Source organism: Urocitellus parryii, chromosome 5 (assembly GCF_045843805.1).
Source record: "Urocitellus parryii isolate mUroPar1 chromosome 5, mUroPar1.hap1, whole genome shotgun sequence".
Taxonomy (NCBI): domain Eukaryota; kingdom Metazoa; phylum Chordata; class Mammalia; order Rodentia; family Sciuridae; genus Urocitellus; species Urocitellus parryii.
The window spans coordinates 115,635,625-115,656,397 of record NC_135535.1 but is presented as its reverse complement, the minus strand read 5'-3'; the positions used below and the strand labels follow the sequence as shown (position 1 = coordinate 115,656,397).

The window sequence follows — 20,773 nt, the reverse complement described above, 5'->3', positions numbered from 1 at the left end:
TTTTTAAATATGCTAACATCAATAATACACAGTAATCCTAAATGAAGGATACAGTGCATAAATAAATCTTCTAAAGCTATGTTTACCTATCATCTGTCAAGTATTACTGTGCATTTGGATCTAATGACTCACTGAGATCATTTCACTTATGTTCTATGAGCTGTTTACTTGTCCATATATAATAAGTAAAAGTGAATGAATAGATAAATTAGTTTCATTAACAAAATAATCCTAAACAAATAAATGATGCAGCTTATTCATAAATTTCATCTCATGACAAATAATAGATTCTGTTCAGATAATTTCATTGCATATATGATTTTTTCATTAATTTCCTGGAGTCAATTGAAAGTTTTAGAAATTTCTTTTCTTTTTTTTCCTTTGAAGGGTAAAAATTTTATTTTTGAGGAATTCATACTGCACATTTTCAAAGAGAGTCACATAAGAAAGCAAAAATGTTATCCTCCCCTCATCCTAGAAATAAATAAGAAGGGCATAACATTTCTTTTTAAATCATGACAGAGTATACAAAGAACTCTAAAATTAGACAATAAGATAACAAATAACCCAATCAACAAATGGGCCAAGGACCTGAACAGACACTTCTCAGAGGAGGACATACAATCAATCAACAAGTACATGAAAAAATGCTCACCATCTCTAGCAGTCAGAGAAATGCAAATCAAAACCACCCTAAGATACCATCTCACTCCAGTAAGAATGGCAGCCATTATGAAGTCAAACAACAATAAGTGCTGGTGAGGATGTGGGTAAAAGGGTACTCTTGTACATTGCTGGTGGGACTGTAAATTGATGCAGCCAATTTGGAAAACAGTATGGAGATTCTTGGGAAAGCTGGGAATGAAACCACCATTTGACCCAGCTATTGCCCTTCTGGGACTATTCCCTGAAGACCTTAAAAGAGCGTGCTACAGGTATACTGCCACATCAATGTTCATAGCAGCACAATTCACAATAGCTAGATTGTGGAACCAACCCAGATGCCCTTCAATAGATGAATGGATAAAAAAAAATGTGGCATTTATACACAATGGAGTATTACACAGCACTAAAAATGACAAAATCATGGAATTTGCAGGGAAATGGATGGCATTAGAGCAGATTATGCTAAGTGAAGCTAGCCAATCCCTAAAAAATAAATGCCAAATGTCTTCTTTGATATAATGAGAGCGACTAAGAACCGAGCAGGGAAGAAGAGCAAGAGGAAAAGATTAACATTAAACAGAGACATGAGGTGGGAGGGAAAGGGAGAGAAAAGGGAAATTGCTTGGAAATGGAAGGAGACCCTCATTGTTATACAAAATTACACATAAGAAGTTGTGAGGGGAATGGGAAAAAAAACAAGGAGAGAAATAGAGAAATGAATTGCAGTAGATGGGGTAGAGAGAGAAGATGGGAGGGTAGGGGAGGGGGGATAGTAGAGGATAGGAAAGGCAGCAGAATACAACAGTTACTAATATGGCATTATGTAAAAATGTGGATGTCTAACCGATGTGATTCTGCAATCTGTGTTTGGGGTAAAAATGGGAGTTCATAACCCACTTGAATCTAATGTATGAAATATGATATGTCAAGAGCTTTGTAATGTTTTGAACAACCAATAAAAAAATAAAAATAAAAATTAAAAAAAGAGAACATAGTCCTTTTGTTTTAGCTCAGCAGTTGGAGCTCTATCAAAAGCAAGTGAAAATATTTGCAAATACCTTCCCTTATTCAAAAAATAGCAAGGGATGAACATTTCTAATCATTAAAATATAACAAGAAAAAAAATCAGAGAGATACAGTAGTGAGGGAGGGAGGGTGCTAGGAAAAGAGTGTGTACTGTGTTTGGAATTTCTTCCACCTGATGTGAACAGGTTTTGCATTTACTGACTGACTGTTGATATGAAAAAGGACCCTGCAAAGTCACATGGGCTTGCCATGCTGGGTGACCCTGAGCCAAGAACCATGTCTGTACACCCCAGGAGCTTGGAGGAGGGAGACCAGCAATGCTGAGAGGTTTCAGGAACACCCAGGCCCCTTTTCTGCGTTTTATGTGCTGTTTATGGAAAAGGTCATGCATATGTGCAGGAGTAAATGATTTTGCAAGGCCACCTTTGATTTTTTGTTTCAAACTGACTCAACTTAGAAAAACCATAGAACTAAGTGTTAAACAAATGCAGAACACATACATTTTCTCTATGACAATGATCATTTAAAAATATGTGAAAACACAAAGGCCAAAAAGTTGGGTGGGAATGAAGCAAAATCTCAGCACCCAAGAGCTGTGATTTGCTTTTGCTTTTTTTTTTAGTTCTCGGTATTGAACTCAGGCTTTACACATACTAGGCTAGTGCTCAACAGCTGAGCTGCTACATCCACAGAAATAAGAAAAAAGCTATATGTCTGGATTCTGGTTTGGCAACTGCAGAGGACACTGGGGCACTTGCTGGTGTACCAACCTCCCATTTTGACAGGAGGCAGCCCACACCACATAGGAGCCTGCACAGGGGGATGCACCAGCTGTTCTACTTACACATCCTGATAGATGTCCACAAGGTGCATCAGCATTTTGAAATGTTCCCGACATGCTAGGGCAGGAAAGAGAAAAAGAAATATGAAATGCTCAACCAGGAAACAGCTGCCGAGCCAAGAAGGGAGAAGGGCACAGAGACTCATCCTATTCTCCCTGCACACAAGCCTCAAGGGCTCAAGGGCCAATTTTCATTTTCAACCAGTGAAATGCATGCTGTAAATTTAAACCATTTTCTTTCTCTTTTTTCCTTTTTTATTTTTTGGTTGGGGTTCTTTTCTTTTTTGAAACTGGGGATTAAACCCAGGGCTTTGCTTATGCAAGTTAAGTGCTCTGCCACTGAGCTACATCCTAGCCCTTACACTATTTTCTTCTTTTTAAAAAATTAATAATTAATTAATTAATTATAATTAGGTATATATGACAACAGAATGCATTTTGATTCATTGTATACAATTGCAGCACAACTTTTCATTTCTCTGGTTATACATGATGTAGCGTTGCACCATGTGCAGTCATACATGTACCTAAAGTAATGATGTCTATCTCATTCCACCATCTTTCCTACCCCCAGACCTCCTCCCCTCCCCCCCTTTGCCCAATCAAAATTCTTCCATTTTTCTTATGCCCCCCCCCCATTATGGATGAGCATCTACTAATCAGAGAGAACATTCAGCCTTTGGTTTTGGGGGATTAGCTTACTTTGCTTATCATTATATACTCCAGCTCCATCCATTTACCTGCAAAGCCATATTTTTACTCTTTTTTAATGCTGAGTAATATTCCATTGTATATATATATATATATATATATATATATATATATATATATACCATAGTTTAGTTATACATTCATCTATTGAAGGCCATCTAAGTTTAGCTATTGTGAACTGAGCTGCTATAAACATTGATGTGGCTGTGTCACTATAGAATTCTGATTTTAAGTCATTTGGATTTAGACCAAGAAGGGGGATACTTGGGTCAAATGGTTGTTCCATTCCAAGTTTCCTAAGGAATCCATACTGCTTTCCAGATTGGTTACACCAATTTGCAGTACCACCAGCGATGTATGAGTGCACCTTTCCCCCATATTCTCTCCAACACTTATTGTTGTTTGTATTCTTGATAACTGCCATTCTGACTGAAGTGAGATGAAATCTTAGTTTTGATTTGCATTTCTCTACTTACTGTAGATGTTGAACATTTTTTCATATATTTGTTGATTCAGTGTAGATCTTCTGAGGAGTGTCTGTTCAGCTCTTTAGCCCATTTATTGATTGGGCTGTTAGTTTTTTTCGGTGTTTTTTTTTGAGTTCTTTATAGATCCTGGAAATTAGTGCTCTATCTGACATGTATGTGGCAAAAATTTGCTCCCAAAATGTAGGCTCTCTCTTCATCTCATTGTTTCTTTTGCTGAGAAGAAGCTTTTTAGTTTGAATCTGTTAGAGTCTGTAAACAAGTCAAAATAACACCTGGTATTTTGCCAGGGGAATGTTAGAGTTCGTAAACAAGTCTGGATGGTGCCTGGCAAAATGCCAGAGGGAGTGGTTTGAGAAGTAACAAAAGCAAGCCATTAAGTGTGGAGATTCCTTATTGGTTGACTGATGTATCTAGTTTATGCTAATTAAGATAAGCTGTGCAAAATGTATAAATACCTCTGTTGTCCTACAATAAAGGGCTCCTACTCCTGCTGTATTGATCTACAAAAGTTATTCGTCACCCCCCCCCCCCCGTTACTTTGCTGCAGCCGGACTGCGGCAGAATCCATCCCATTTATTGATTCTTGATTTTATTTCTTGTACTTTAGGAGTCTTGTTAAGGAAGTAAGGGCCTAATTTGACATGATAAAGATTTGGGCCTATTTTTTCCTCTATTAGGTGCAGGGTCTTTGGACTAATTCCTAGGTCCTTGATCCACTTTAAGTTGAATTTTGTGCATCATGAGAGATAGTAGGGTTTAGTTTCATTTTGCTGCAAATGGATTTCCAGTTTTCTTAGCACCATTTATTGAAGAGGCTATCTTTTCTCCAATGTATGTTTTTGGCACTTGTGTAGTATGAGATAACTGTATTTACATGGATTTGTCTCTGTGTCTTGTATTCTGTACCATTGGAATATATGTCTATTTCAGTGCCAATATCATGCTGTTTTTATTACTGTGGCTTTGTAATATAGTTTAAGGTCTGGTATTGTAATGCATCTTGCTTCACTCTTTTTACTAAAGATTACTTTGGCTATTCTGGGTCTCTTATTTTTCCAAATGAATTTCATGATTGCTTTTTTTTATTTCTATGAGGAATGACTTAGGGATTTTAATTGGAATTGCACTGAATCTGTATAGCACTTTTGACAATATTAATTCTGCCTATCCAGGAGCATGAAGATCTTTCCATCTTCTAAGGAAGGTCTTCTTCAATTATTTTCTTTAGAGTTCTGTAATTTTCATTGTAGAGATCTTTTACCTCTTTTGTTAAATTGACTCCCAAGTCCTTATACCATTTTCTTTACCTCAAAAAGCATAATAAGGAAAGATAGCAACTATGAAATGTGTGACGTTTATAGCACCATCTAACAGTCATAAATAACAAACAGCTACTGTTCTTGTAAGCTCTATTTACTAAACCAGAATCAACTCTGGGAAGTCAAACTTCAATCCTAAGAAATAATGACTTCTTATTTCAGCAATTCCCTTATTATTTCTTAGCATTTTCCCCAACCTGCCCTTCAAGACAGAAGACCCACAAGCATTCAATGTTCAGCTTGTAACTTGCTTTTGCTAATCAAGAACCTGACACCCAACCCCCAACCAAAACCTCCAAGAGATCTTCTGAGATCTTCTGAAGCTGTTGCAGCCTGTAGTGAGTCTCTAGAAAACAGTCCAGGATTGGAGCAGGCATGAGACTCAAGTACTCAGTGGAGTTTTCTGTATAGGGAACCAGGCTTACCAGAGGCAGCAAACTCAACCAGGATCAAAAGAGATACTCATCCACACACAGCAACTTCTTCCTGCTCTCCATGAAGTTAAGAAACTGGCTCTGAATGAAGAGATCAAGACAGAGACTAGGGCAGCAGTGAGAGCACTGAGCAGACTCAAGACAAGGAAAAGCAAGGTCCAGAATGCTCAGATTTTAATGGTGATATCAATACATTGTGAAAACAGACACACAGAGCGAATCAAATGAAAACTGAACAAAATAGCCAAGTGTATGGCACACCTGTGATCCCAGCAACTCAGGAGGATGATGCAGAAGGAATGCAAGTTCAAGGCTATCCTCAGCAATTTAGTGAGGCCCTGTCTCAAAATTAAAAAAATTAAAAAGGGGCTAGAGATGTAACTCAGTGGTTGAGCACCCCTGGTTTCAATCCCTGGCATCAAATAAATAATTTTTTTTTTACAATTTTTAAACCATTTTTTTATGTGTGAGGTGGTATTGGTATTAACAAGTCTTTATAAGCTTAAGATTCTAACTGAAGTTTTCATTTGAAAGCCTTTGAGGTTCAGTTGTATGTCATGTAGCGAGGAGCAGCATTGAATTTGGCATAAGATTTAATGACTTATTTACAGCTTCCAAGAAATCCTTCTCAGTAGCAATTTTTTGCCATGCTCGGATTGCAAACATACCAGCTTTTGTGCAGACACTTCTAATCTCAGCACCAGTGCTATTTGGACATTGTCATGCTAACAATTCAAATCTGATATCTCTTTCAACACTAATTGAAGGAGAATGAATCTTAAAGATGTGAGTCTGACCCTCTGAATCAGGTAAACTAAATTCAATCCTGTATCCAATATCCCTGGCCTCATCAGTGCTGGGTCTAGAGTATGAGGTCTGTTGGTGGCCATCAGCACTTTAATGTTGCCTCAAGGATCAAAAACTTCCAGCTGATTAATCAGTTTCAACATTGTTCTCTGTACTTCATTGTCACCTCCAGCACCATCATCAAACCGAGCCCCCAACGGCATCGATTTCATCAAAGAAGATAAGGCAGGCTTTTTTTTGTGCTGGCCATTTCAAAAAGCTCATGAACCATTGGAGCCCCCTCTGCAACATATTTCTGTACAAGTTCAGATCCAATAACTCGAATGAAGCAAGCATCAGTCCTATTAGCAACTGCCTTGGCTGTGCCTGGGGGACCAAACAGCAGCACACTCTTGGGAGGCTCAATGCCAAGGTTAACAAACCTCTCTGTTCCTTACTACCACCAACATCACTGTAAGTGACATCAGGTTTTTTCTCCATTTGCATCATGGTAACTGTTGTGTCAATCTTAGGAAGCAGTGGAATGTGGATTTGATACTTATTTCTGTCCACACCAACTCTCATCCCTTCTTCAATGTCAGTAGGTGCCACCTGATCGCTGAGGTCTACCATGAACTTGGCAAACTGTTTCACATTGATAATGTATTTTGGGTCATCTGAATCAGCATTAATTATCCTTGTACACCTTGCAACCTGTAAAGGCTGTTCACTCTGGAGAGTTTGCTTCTCTGCAGCCAAATCCCAGAGTGCTGGTGGGGCCAGGCCAGTGTCAGATTCTTTAATACCAGTGAGCTCATTAATTTTCTTAAGAAGTTGTTGAATGTCATCCTCAACCTGCTTAATCTTCCATGAGTAAGTACTCTGACTGTAAGTTTTCAGCAAGGCAATATCCCCTCTTATCTAGAGCTCAGATGGCTTGTCATCCTTCTCATCCTCTTTGATTTCCCACTGATCAGCACTGAGGTAATTCAGCATTTTTAGGAAATGCAAGTGTCTTCCTTACTTTCTCAGTGATTACACAGCATCTCTAAAATAAATTTTTACAAAAATCATTTCTATTTGGCTTTCATTTCAAAATATTCCAAAACTAGAGAAGAGATGAGAACAATTGAGCTCACTGCCTTTATCCCTAATGATAGCAGCTGGCTCCCAGTGGACAGGGAGGGTAAGGGGACAGGGAACTCCACACATGACAGTTATCTGTGTGTGGAAATGAGTGCAAAGTTGTTTTCACATTTAATTCAGATTTATTTTAATTTTTTACTTAAATTTGATTTTAAAAATCTTTTTGTGTGTGTGGTGTTGGGGAGGCAACCTAGGGCCTCACCCATTCTAGGCATACCTCTGCCACTGAGTGCAGCCCAGCCCCCTACAATTTTTCTTGTGTAGGTTTTGCTTTCTATGTCTTCTTTGAAGAATCTTTCCTCACTCCAAGATGATCTTATTTAGAAGCATGCTGTTAACAGATCCAGGCATGTAAGGATTTTCCAGAGAGCCACCTGCTCAGCGTGGTTAGGAACCTGTGCCCTTGGACTGCAGCACCTTCAGGTTACTGAGAGTGGTCCAGTTCAGAATGCAGCCGTCTTGCTGCATGTGCCCATGGGCACACCTGAGAAGGGTGTGTGTCCTGCCATATGGGGTGCTGAAGTTCCTGGGTGCCACCTGGGACTGGCTGGTCTGTAGTTTTCTCCACAACATCTGTACCATATTCATTCTCCTGCCTTTTGTTCCATCTGTCACTGAAGAGGAGGCATAGAGCTCCACAGAGCTATGGATCTGCCCACTCCTCCTATCAGGATTTTGGTTTGGGGTTGGATTTGATTCTCCATCCTGGGGTTTAGTCCTACTTGGTACCTTTGTTCTCTATTCCTCTGTGACTCCTACTTTGACTTTTTTTCTTTTTTGTGGTGCTGGGGATGGAACCTATGGTCCCAGCCAAGCTAGATAAGTGCTCTGTAGCTAAGCCCCAGCCCCAGCCCTGGCCCTGTTGTGGCTTTTGCCTATTGCTTAGTATTCCAGTTTATCATTTATTTAGCTTAGAGTTTTGCATCTCTAGGTCCTTCTGTAGTACAGTTCTCAATGGGGACAGGGGTATTTAAGCCCCCCTTCTACCCAAAGTGTATTGCCTCGCAATACCCAGAGACACATATGCCTTTAAGAACTGGGGTGGAAGCAAGACCATCAGCACCTTCCAGGTGGGGGCCTGGCACACTGTTCAACATCCTACAGTGCACAGGATGGCCTCCACTATACAGAATGGCCTTATCCCCAAAATACAATGGTGCTAACTTCAGGAAATCATGCCAGAATTACATTAGACATAATTATTATTATAATGATTTTTTTTGTAATGGGGAGTGAACCTAGGTGCACTCAACCACTGAGCCACATCCAAGGCCATTTCTTAAATCTTATTTTGAGAAAAGGTCTCATTAAGTTGTTCAGGCTGGCCTTGAAGTTGTGATCCTCCTGACTTGGTCTCCCAAGTCTCTGGGATTTCAGGGGTATGGCACCACACCTGGTTTAAAAGTTATTTTTTTTTAATGGTAGTAAACTCAACCTGAATTTTACCATTTCAACAATTTTCCAGAATATACAATATGTCAATGACATCACATTGTCACACAACCAAATTTCAGGACTCTTTTCATCTTGCAAAACTGAAACTCTGTCCTAATTAAAGACTAACTCCCCTTCCCCCAACCTTGGCAAGCCACACTACTCTTTCTCTGAGTGTGAAGATGCTAGGGACCTCTTGGGTGGAATCACATGGTAATTGCCATTTTGAGGTCTACTTTGGTTCATTAGCTCAACGTCCTTAGAATGCATCTGCAGCATGTGACTGAGCCTGCCTCCATGGCAAGGCTTAGCACCCTATACAAATGCCATCTCTCCCTCCTCCATTCACCTTTCCACAGTCCCCTGGATTCAGTGAGTCTTTTTCTCCAACTGCCTTCAAGACTATCTTTCTTTGGTGCCCAGAAGTCATGACTGTGCTGGATGTGAGTGACCTGCCCCTGTCCTTCCTGGAGTCTGCAGGCTCTATGGCGTGGTGCTCTCCATGCTGGGAAACTCAAGCATGATCCTTCTTCTTTCCTTTGGCCTCTTTCTCCTCTTTACTCACCTTGTTTTCACCCACAGGCCTCAGAAGCTCTGTTCTGCTCTTTTCCCCTCTGCAACTTCTCTATGTGAGCATGACATTTCTATTTCCCAGTTCTCCAGTTTTTGGCCCCTTCCCCCTGCTGTCTCCAGGTGGTTACTGAGCCATCAAGAAGAGTCTCCATATCCACTTCAGGTGTCATCTTCCCACTCAGCTATTTTCTTAACACCCCATGATTTCCACTGTTCTTCTGAAATCCCCCATCTGTTGGTAACATTGTCCACTTTTTCTGAAGGTCCTCTACAATATTCCTCAAAGTTGTTCTTTTAAAAAAAATGCTTTTTAGTTGTAGTTGGATACAATACCTTTATTTAATTTATTTATTTTTATGTTGTGCTGAGGATGAAATCCAGGGCCTCGCATGTGCACGTGAACGTGCTAGATAACTCTAATGCTGAGCCACAACCCTAACCCCCTCACAATTGTTCTTAACACCCTCCCTGAATCCCACCACTTAGGCCATTTATGGGTTTTACCCCCCTATTTTCTCCCTGGCCATACATCAGCTTCTTCTCAGTACAGGGGTTATGATGGAGAGGAGCCAGGGCTTTGCTGTAGCTTTAGTGAGACTCGTAGAAACTTTCCATCCTTTGATGGTAGGGCCACAGTACCCCTAGCAGAAGCCAGAATATGAGTGTCCACAGTAACTGGCTCCCATCTCCTGCTTCACCCTTCAGCAAGCTCTGTGCATCCAAATCTCAAAAACAGTGAATTTTCCAGTTCTTAGTCCCTCTCCCCACTGGATGGCCACTGTCTTGTACACACTGCAGGGCCCAGTGAGCCCATGGTCATTTTCTCTGTACTCTTGCCTACCAACACATCCACACACCAGGAGGACTGAGCCTCCCACACTCGGGACAGTGCACCATTCTCACAATCAGAGAGCAGAGAGTGTGGAAGTCTTCTGCTTCTTCCAGCCAGTTCTCTGGCCTGAGCCTTATGGCCAGCAAAAGGAAGATCTTGCTTTGAGCCCTACAAAAAACTCACTCACCACTCCCCACTCCAGCTAAAAGGCAAAGTCAGAAGCCATGAACTAAGGTTTGCAGTACTCAAAGTTGTTTCCTGGGACACACAGAGGTGCTAAGTGTTTGTCACATAAATGAGTAAACACACATTAACACAGTTATAAGAGAAAGAATGCCCAGTGCAGTGGCCAAGCCTGCAATTCCCATTGATCCAGAGACAGGAGGATCACAAGTTCAGGCCAGGCCAGACAACTTAGCAAGACCCGTGTCAAAAATTAAAAATTTAAGAAAGGACTGAGGATTTAGCTCAGTGGCAAAATGATAAAGAATCATTATTCCAAGATGTGCTTATATAAATGCAGCTTTACAACTTACTCATTTAGCCATTTTTCCTGAAACTGAGAGAAGGGGATTCCCTTGAGGGCATCCCAGATGTCCTCAGGCTGGCTCACAAAATTCTTTCTTGGAGGAACCAGCTGCATACAGTAGTGCAGGACAGGGATGATGCCCAGCCAGTCAACAACCCTTACAGCCATGCACCTTTGGCACAAGTTGACCAAGTACTCTTGGAAGGGAACCAAGACCTAATGTGAGCTGTGGTTGGTTGCGTCCAACCTGCCGTGCAGTCTGATGTCCTAGGAGAGAAGGGAAATCCACTTATACCCTGCAGAAGGAACATATGGCACACCTGGACCAAATCCCAGACCAGGGGACACAGGGTGGCAAGTGGGACAAGTTCCCTGGAACTGAACTGGGATGGGTCCCAGTGCAACAAGACATCACATATCCCAACAGACTCCCACTGGAGTCATATCCACCCACATTACACAGCTGAGGGATTGAGGCCCTCAGTTTCCAGCAAAGGAATTCACACAGGGCCTAGGATTTGAACCAGACAGTCTGGCGAAGGTGGAACTAAACACAAAGCAAACTTAAAAAAAAAAAAACAAACTGGGATTGAACCCAGTGACACTCTACCACTAAGCTACATACTCAATCTTTTTTTATTTTGAGACATAGCCTCCCTAAGTTGCCAAGATTGTCCTTGAACTGTGATCCTCCTGCCTCAACATCCTGGAGTCTCTGGTATTATAGGCATGTGCCACCATGCTCAGATACAAAGCCACTTTTTAAAAGGAACAACACATGGTGTATATCCCACAGGCACAGAAATAAATGCTTCTTTCTTTTCTCAAACCCATGTACAGCTGTTTGTAGATTTCCTTATCACCACCCTTCTTTCACAGAGGGCACGGAAACTGCCTGGGTCTTTAAAACTTAGGAAACCCACAGCTGCTAAGAGCTCAGGAAAGGCCACCTGATGTTACCCAAGCTCAACCCAAACAGAAGCAGAAGAGACCCTGATCCTCCAATCACAGCAGCTCAGAAGAGGTCTCCCCTACCACATTAAAGGCCATGGCTAACCCAGCAGGGGCAGTGTACTTCAAGAGCTACCAGCACAGGTGAGACAACAGGGATAGCATTCCTGTGGGTTCTGCAGCTTTCCTAGGTGACACCTGCAGGCAGGCCTTGGCACCAATGCTAAGGCATGTTGAGCTTGAAGAGGAAGGTCCTCCCAGGAGAACATGTATTTTATATTATTCATTTGTTTTTCCAGATATGGTTCCACTAAGTTACCCAGGCTAGCCTTAAGCTCTTGGGTAAAAGCAACCTTCCTGCCTCAGACTCCCAAGTAGCTGAGATGACAGTGCTGTCATGGTGTCTGGCTCTGTGAAGCTTTTTGAAGTCAGGGTATTCAGGAGAACACAGAATTTAACAACACTAGCAATGACACACATGCCAGGAAAGTGACAGGAGCAAGTGGTGACATGACTGTGGTTTTATTTTTTCCCAAAGTGTGCTCAGCCTTTCTCTGACAAGCACTTACCTCAAAACCAGATAAAAATTATGATAAATGGCTATGAAACCTCTGACAAAAACAAACATACAAACAAAAAACCCTAGGATACCTCTCAGATGTGCCCAGGATATGGCGGAGGTTGCTGTGTAGAGCATCTTGGGAGCAGTAACTGGGGCAGAGGATGGAGCACAGTGAGATGAGTCCTTCCAATAAGCAGAGTCTGGCATCTTCCACCAGGAAAAGGAGGACAAGATCCCTTCTCAGTCTGCTCCTCACAGGGCAGCTTTCAATCAGGGCATTCCCACTTCTTTCCAAAAATAATCCCATCTGCTTTTTCAAACACTCCCATGGGTGTTTCTTCACCTGAAGCAGCGGGTAAAGAAGAGGCATGAGCTACAGAGTGAATTCCTTGGAGGCTAAAGAACCCTTGGGTAGGCGATCAAGGCCCTATGCAGGGGAGCTCAGGGGAGGGTCCCATCTCCCTCACCTTCCCTCCTTTCAGGCATGTTGAGGTTCTGGGGCAGCAGAGACACATTGATGCTCAGTCCCAAATCCTGCAGTGAGGTGGGTCCAGGAGTCCCTGGATGCTCATGAAAGCTCAAAGAGAGAGAGCACCAGCTCTACCTCCAAGATACAGTGTGGCTGAAGGGGCAATGATGGGCTCCATCCATTTTTTTCAACTCTGCCTAGCTCTGGAAAGAACTCAAGATCAGTGCTGCGAGTGGGCTCAGGGGTGCAATCAGGAGGAGGAACATGGTGGGTGGGTGGGAATTTCCAAGAGGTAGTACAAAAAAAGAAGGGATGGAAAGGTCCCCTGCCTCCTCTGCACCTGCCCCAGTAGTCACAGGGTCTCCTTACCTCTAGTAGGTCAGGGGACACTGCCCACTCACACCTGAACTGCTGGTGATTAGGGGAAGCCTGATACTTCTTAGTCTCCGAGGCCCAGGCTGTTCCAGGGCTTTTCTTAGCCTTTGTAAATCATAGGCACTCGGATAACAGAATAAAGCTTCTGGAACTAGGTGAAGAAGTTTTGCAGGCTGATGGAGTTCCAGGTCTGGAGGGCGCTGAATATTCAGCCCAGCATGATCTCAGCTGCTATCATCTTCCCCTTCACCACTTTCTTCTTCATCTTATTAGTAAAGAGGTTCTAGAATTTCTCCAGTGTCCCAGGAGGTTTCATGCAAATTATGCCATCATATTGATGCCAGTCTATGGGTGATAGCAAGAAAAATGTCACACTTAAGATCTCAAAACCCACCAGCCCAAGGCACCATCCCAGAAGACAGAAACACAGGGGAGCAGCCAGACACAGTGGCACATGTGAGGCTGAGGCAGGAGAACCACAGGTTGGAGGTCAGCCTTAGCAACTTAGAGACCCTGTCTAAAAAATAAACAGCAACAGGGGAGTTCAGTCAGATAATGAAAGGAAAAAAAGGAAAACAAGAGGACTCTGGTAAACTGAGGTGATCAGAACTCACTCCATCAGCTACCATGGACAGGGCACACCCCTGCAGAGAATAATCCCAGACAACCCAAAATGATGAGCTTAAAACCAAGTCTCTGCTTAGTCATGCAGTTTAGCAAGCCTGGTAAAGCTTTAAACATGATCAAACCCAGGTTAAATATTTATACCAAAACTTCATCTCTCACTAGCAACTGAGTCCTGTTCTGGTAAATGACTTCAGAGTACATACTGGGAACAGCAACGCCCACCCCAAAGAGGATGGTGTAGATTACTCGGCAGACATGAGCTACTAGCAGGTGCCCAGTACAGGGCAAGGGCTGAATTCAAGTCTTCTCTGAGGGCCAGCTGCCAAAGACATAATTATAGACCTAGAAAATCCAGTAATGTTAACTGTAAATAATTAGAAAACAAAAGTGGTTAGCCAAGCACCATGGTGCATGGCTGAACTCCAGGCAATTTAGGAGGCTGAAGCAGGAGGATCAAAAGTTTGAGGGCAGCCTGGGCAACTTAGCAAAATCTGATTCAAAATGTAAAAATGAATGAAAGAGTTGGGGATCTAGCTCAGGGGTAGAGCACTTGCCTAGTATGCAAAAGGCCCTGGGTTCCATCACCAGCACTGTCAAAGAAAGAAAGAAAGAAAGAAAGAAAGAAAGAAAGAAAGAGAGAAAGAAAGAAAGAAAGAAAGAAAGAAAGAAAGAAAGAAAGACATAAGGTGGACAAAGACAGCTGAGCACAATTGCCTGTTATCCTATCAACTCCAGAGATTGAAGCAGGAAGACTGCAAGTTTGAGACCAGTCTCAGCAATTTAAGAGGCCCTAAACTGTTTAGGGAGATCCTTCTTAACATAAAAAAGTAAAAGGAGCTGGGGACATGGCTCAGTAGTAAAGCACCCCTGGGTTCAATCCCTGGTACCAAAAAAAAGCCCTATGTATAGAGAGACACACACAAGTAGCAGTAAGACAGGTGCTGAGCTGGACTCCCGAGGCTCAAAGCAGGTGCTGTGCACACTGCTGTCACATTGGTTGGCCCTGCCACCCTAGTTCTACCCTATCCCTGCCAGGTGACAGTTAGCCAGGGTTCATATGCTGATTTGGGCATAGCATCCTCTGGAGCTTCTCCTGACTCCACTCTAGCCCCTCCCTCTGTGGCACTTGTCAGAGCAGAAACTCCATCTTTGCATGTGGAAATATATGATGAAGTCCAGTTTTGCCTCAAAGCTGAAGTCCTCAGAGTACACTAAATTTATAAAAATTAGATGTACTGCCAGGTATCATGGTGCACATACAGCCACTCAAGAGGATGAGGCAGGAGAACCTTTGGAGCCCAGGTGCTTGAGGTCAGCTCAGAAAACATATTTTTAAATCCTAGGCCCTGGGGAGAGCTCAGGAGAGGGCTGGGTGCCCAGGCAGGCCAGGACAGCCAGTGTCTACAGAAAGGGCCACAGAGAAAGAGCTGCCAGAGGACCTGAAGAGGTGCAGAGAATTCTTTCCAAGGATTCAGAAGGTAGAATGTGGAAGCCACCCAAGTGCCACCAGCAAAATGTGACAAGGACAAATAGCAGAGGCCAACAGGGAGGCTCTCAATAACCTGTCCTGTTTCTGGTCACCACCTGGCCGCCTCCAGGAAGGGCCAGCCAACAGCTCCCTGTTCCCTGCATTGTCCCAGAGTCTTCCTGGTACCTGGGCCCACTCTGCCCACAGCCCCAGCCCTTCCTCTGGCTTCGTCCTCTCTCCTTCCTATTTCCTCTCTTGCATAAGTTAAACCACAGCAGGGGCAGCACACAGCAGAGGACCCATGAAGACCATGCAGTCTGCTCCACACAGCAGCACCCAGGCCAGGACACAGGTTCCATGGGAGAGGCCCTTTACCTCCAGAGCACAGGAGGGAGGACTTGACACAGGCAGCAGTTCATGTGCTCGCACGACTTCTGCAGCTGCTTGTAGATGGTACAGTTGGAGCCACAGCCATAGTGAAGGACGTACTTGTAAAGGATGGCTCTATCCAGGCTCTGCCTGAGAATGACAATGCTGCTTTCGATGAGGGACTTATTCCCATGTAAGTCCCTGCAAATCAACAGACATGACCAGTTATCTGGAAGGATTATCTTGGAAGATTTAGTTCTCAAACACACCAAGTATGCAAACCCAAAGCTATAACGGACACTGACCAAGATGGCATGTTTGGAATAGGGCTTTGTTTCCAGTTAGACAGAAAAAAAGAGCCAGGGAAAAATGAGACAAAGAAATACATGCTGGCAGTATCAAACACATGCTCACCCAGGGAGCAGGGGCACCCCAGGAACTCACTGATCATCTCTAACACATACTCAGGGGACTCTGTCCCCAGGACTCATGCAGTGTAGTACATCTCACAAGCGTCACTCCACTCAGGCTGTCCAAGCTCTTTTCCTCCCTTGATGAACATAGTGTGGAGCTTAGGGTGGAAGGCAACATGCTTGGGGTTGATAGAGTGGAAGTGCATGGTTCAGCCAGCTGGAAATGGTTCAGCCAGCTGGAAGAGGAAAGTAAACTTTGTGTTCACCAACTGCTCCTGGCCTGGTCCACCCCCTCTTTCTCTACTGGTCATTTTCATCCCTGGCCACTGACTACCACAAGCAGCCAAGAAGAGGAGAGGAGGGTGTGAGACCCTAGCCAGGCCAGTCCACCTCCCCTACAAACCCCTGGGCTGAACTCATCACAGGGGCCCTCAACAGGCACTGATGGTCTCCTTGTACCCTGGGCCTGGGCAGGGTGGCCTGGTACCTCATGGGGACGGCCTTCATGCTGGCCTTCTGGCTCTTCTGCTCCTTCTTTATTATGGCAGCTGCATAATTTTTCGTCACTCCCTTCTGCCATACTCAGGTCTTTGAATTCTGAGATGTTTTTTTTTTCTTTTATGTCTTTTTTTTTATTGGTCGTTCATAACATTACATAGTTCTTAATACATCATATTACACGGTTGATTCACGTGGATTATGAACTCCCGCTTTTACCCCGTATACAAATTGCTGTATCACATCAGTTTCCCTTCCATTGATTGACATATTGCCTTTCTAGTGTCTGATGTATTCTGCTGTCTGTCCTATTCTCTACTATCCCCCCTCCCCTCCCCTCCCCTCCCCTCCCCTTTTCTCTCTCTACCCCTTCTACTGTAAATCATTACTTCCATTTGTATTATCTTGTCTTGCCCCTCCTTTCCTCTTATATGACATTTTGTATAACCCTGAGGATCGCCTTCCATTTCCATGCAATTTCCCTTCTCACTCCCTTTCCCTCCCACCTCTCATCCCTGTTTAATGTAAATCTTCTTCTCAAGCTCTTCGTCCCTACCCTGTCCTTGTTTACTCCCCTTATATCAAAGGAGTCATTTGGTATTTGTTTTTTAAAGATTGACTAGCTTCACTTAGCATAATCTGCTCTAATGCCATCCATTTCCCTCCAAATTCTATGATTTTGTCATTTTTTAATGCAGAGTAATACTCCATAGTATATAAATGCCACATTTTTTTTTATCCATTCATCTATTGAAGGGCATCTAGGCTGGTTCCACAGTCTTGCTATCGTGAATTGAGCTGCTATGAACATCGATGTAGCAGTGTCCCTGTAGCATGCTCTTGTTAGGGCTTTAGGGAATAGACCGAGAAGGGGAATAGCTGGGTCAAATGGTGGTTCCATTCCCAGCTTTCCAAGAAATCTCCATACTGCTTTCCAAATTGGCTGCACCAATTTGCAGTCCCACCAGCAATGAACAAGAGTGCCCTTTTCCCCGCATCCTCTCCAGCACTTATTGTTGTTTGACTTCATAATGGCTGCCAGTCTTACTGGAGTGAGATGGTATCTTAGGGTAGTTTTGATTTGCATTTCTCTGACTGCTAGCGATGGTGAGCATTTTTTCATGTACTTGTTGATTGATTGTATGTCCTCCTCTGAGAAGTGTCTGTTCAGGTCCTTGGCCCATTTATTGATTGGGTTATTTGTTATCTTATTGTCTAATTTTTTGAGTTCTTTGTATATTCTGGTTATTAGGGCTCTATCTGAAGTGTGTGGAGTAAAGATTTGTTCCCAGGATGTAGGATCCCTGTTTATCTCTCTTATTGTTTCTTGTGCTGAGAAAAAACTTTTTAGTTTGAGTAAGTCCCATTTGTTGATTCTATTTGTTAACTCTAGCGCTATGGGTGTCCTATTGAGGAATTTGGAGCCCGATCCTACAGCGTGTAGATCATAACCAACTTTTTCTTCTATCAGATGCCATGTCTCTGATTTAATATCAAGCTCCTTGATCCATTTTGAGTTAACTTTTGTGCACGGCGAGAGATAGGGATTCAGATTCATTTTGGTGCAAATGGATTTCCAGTTTTCCCAGCACCATTTGTTGAAGATGCTATCCTTCCTCCATTGCATGCTTTTAGCCCCTTTATCAAAAATAAGATAGTTGTAGTTTTGTGGATTGGTTACTGTGTCCTCTATTCTGTACCATTGGTCCACCCGCCTGTTTTGGTACCAGTACCATGCTGTTTTTGTTACTATTGCTCTGTAGTATAGTTTGAAGTCTGGTATCGCTATACCGCCTGATTCACACTTCCTGCTTAGTATTGTTTTTGCTATTCTGGGTCTTTTATTATTCCATATGAATTTCATGATTCTTTTATCGATTTCTACAAGATATGCTGTTGGGATTTTGATTGGCATTGCATTGAACTTATATAGGACTTTTGGTAATATCGCCATTTTGATGATGTTAGTTCTGCCTATCCATGAGCAGGGTATATTTTTCCATCTTCTAAGGTCTTCTTCTATGTCTTTCTTTAGGGTTCTGTAATTTTCATTGTATAAATCTTTCACCTCTTTTGTTAGGTTGATTCCCAAGTATTTTATATTTTTGGGGGATATTGTGAATGGAGTAGTTGTCCTCATTTCTGTTTCAGAGGATTTGTCGCTGATATACAGGAATGCCTTTGATTTATGCGTGTTGATCTTATATCCTGCCACTTTGCTGAATTCATTTATTAGCTCTAATAGCGTCTTTGTAGACCCTTTTGGGTCTGCTAGGTATAGAATCATATCATCTGCAAATAGTGATAATTTAAGTTCTTCTTTTCCTATTTTTATGCCTTTAATTTCTTTCGTCTGTCTAATTGCTCTGGCCAGTGTTTCGAGGACTATGTTGAACAGAAGTGGTGAGAGAGGGCATCCCTGTCTTGTACCAGATCTTAGAGGGAATGCCTTCAATTTTTCTCCATTCAGAATGATGCTGGCCTGTGGCTTATCATAGATTGCTTTTACAATGTTGAGGTATGATCCATTTATCCCTAATTTTTCTAGAGTTTTGAACATAAAGGGATGCTGTACTTTGTCGAAAGCTTTTTCTGCATCTATCGAGATGATCATATGGTTCTTATTTTTAAGTCTATTGATGTGGTGGATAACATTTATTGATTTCCGTATATTGAACCAACCTTGCATACCAGGGATGAATCCTACTTGATCATGGTGTATAATTTTTTTGATATGTATTTGAATCTGATTCACCAGAATTTTATTGAGGATTTTTGCATCAAGGTTCATTAGAGATATTGGTCTGTAGTTTTCTTTCTTTGAAGTGTCTTTGTCTGGTTTCGGAATCAGGGTAATGTTGGCCTCGTAGAACGAATTTGGAAGTTCTCCCTCTTTTTCTATTTCCTGAAATAGCTTGAAAAGTATTGGTGTTAGTTCCTCTTTAAAGGTTTTGTAAAACTCTGCTGTATACCCATCCGGTCCTGGGCTTTTCTTAGTTGGTAGTCTTTTGATGGTTTCTTCTATTTCCTCTATTGTTATTGGTCTGTTTAGGTTGTCTATATCCTCCTGGCTCAATCTGGGCAGATCATAAGACTCAAGGAATTTATCTATGCCTTCACTATCTTCTATTTTATTGGAGTATAAGGATTTAAAGTAATTTCTGATTATCTTCTGTATTTCTGAAGTGTCTGTTGTGATATTGCCTTTTTCATCCCGTATGCTAGTAATTTGGGTTCTCTCTCTTCTTCTCTTCGTTAGCATGGCTAAGGGTCTGTCAATTTTATTTATTTTTTCAAAGAACCAGCTTTTAGTTTTGTCAATTTTTTCAATTGTTTCTTTTGTTTCAATTTCATTAATTTCAGCTCTGATTTTAATTATTTCTTGCCTTCTACTTCTTTTGCTGTTGTTTTGCTCTTCTTTTTCTAGGATTTTGAGATGAAGTATGAGATCATTTGTTTGTTGGTTTTTTCTTTTTTTGAGGAATGAACTCCAAGCAATGAATTTTCCTCTTAGAACTGCTTTCAATGTGTCCCATAGATTCCGATATGTTGTGTCTGTGTTTTCATTTAACTCTAGGAATTTTTTAATTTCCTCCTTGATGTCTTCTAAAACCCATTGATCACTCAGCAACCTATTGTTCATTCTCCAGGTGATGTTTGATTTTTCCTTTCTTCTTTTATCATTGATTTTCAGTTTCATTCCATTATGATCAGACAAGATGCATGGTATTATCTCTACCTCTTTGTATTGTCTAAGAGTTGCCCTGTGACATAGTATATGGTCTATTTTTGAGAAGGTTCCATGTGCTGCTGAGAAAAAAGTGTAGCTACTTGATGTTGGGTGGTATAGTCTATATACGTCAATTAAGTCTAGGTTGTTAATTGTGTTATTGAGTTCTATAGTTTCCTTATTTAACTTTTGTTTGGAAGATCTGTCCAGTGGTGAGAGAGGTGTGTTGAAGTCTCCCATGATTATTGTATGGTGGTCTATTAGACTCTTGAACTTGAGAAGAGTTTGCTTGATGAACACAGCTGCACCATTATTTGGGGCATATATATTTATGATTGTTATGTCTTGTTGGTGTATGGTTCCCTTGAGCAGTATGAAGTGTCCTTCTTTGTCCCTTTTGATTAGCTTTGGCTTGAAATCTATTTTATTAGATACGAGTATGGACACTCCTGCTTGTTTCCGCGGTCCATATGAGTGATATGATTTTTCCCAACCTTTCACCTTCAGTCTATGTATATCTTTTCCT

General features: G+C 42.1%; 1 pseudogene; it reads right to left on the bottom strand.

Moving 5' to 3' along the window:
- Nucleotides 1-6,029: 6,029 nt before the first annotated feature.
- On the bottom strand, nucleotides 6,030-7,267 carry LOC144255177 (26S proteasome regulatory subunit 7 pseudogene; annotated as a pseudogene).
- Between the last annotated feature and the right edge of the window lie 13,506 nt (nucleotides 7,268-20,773).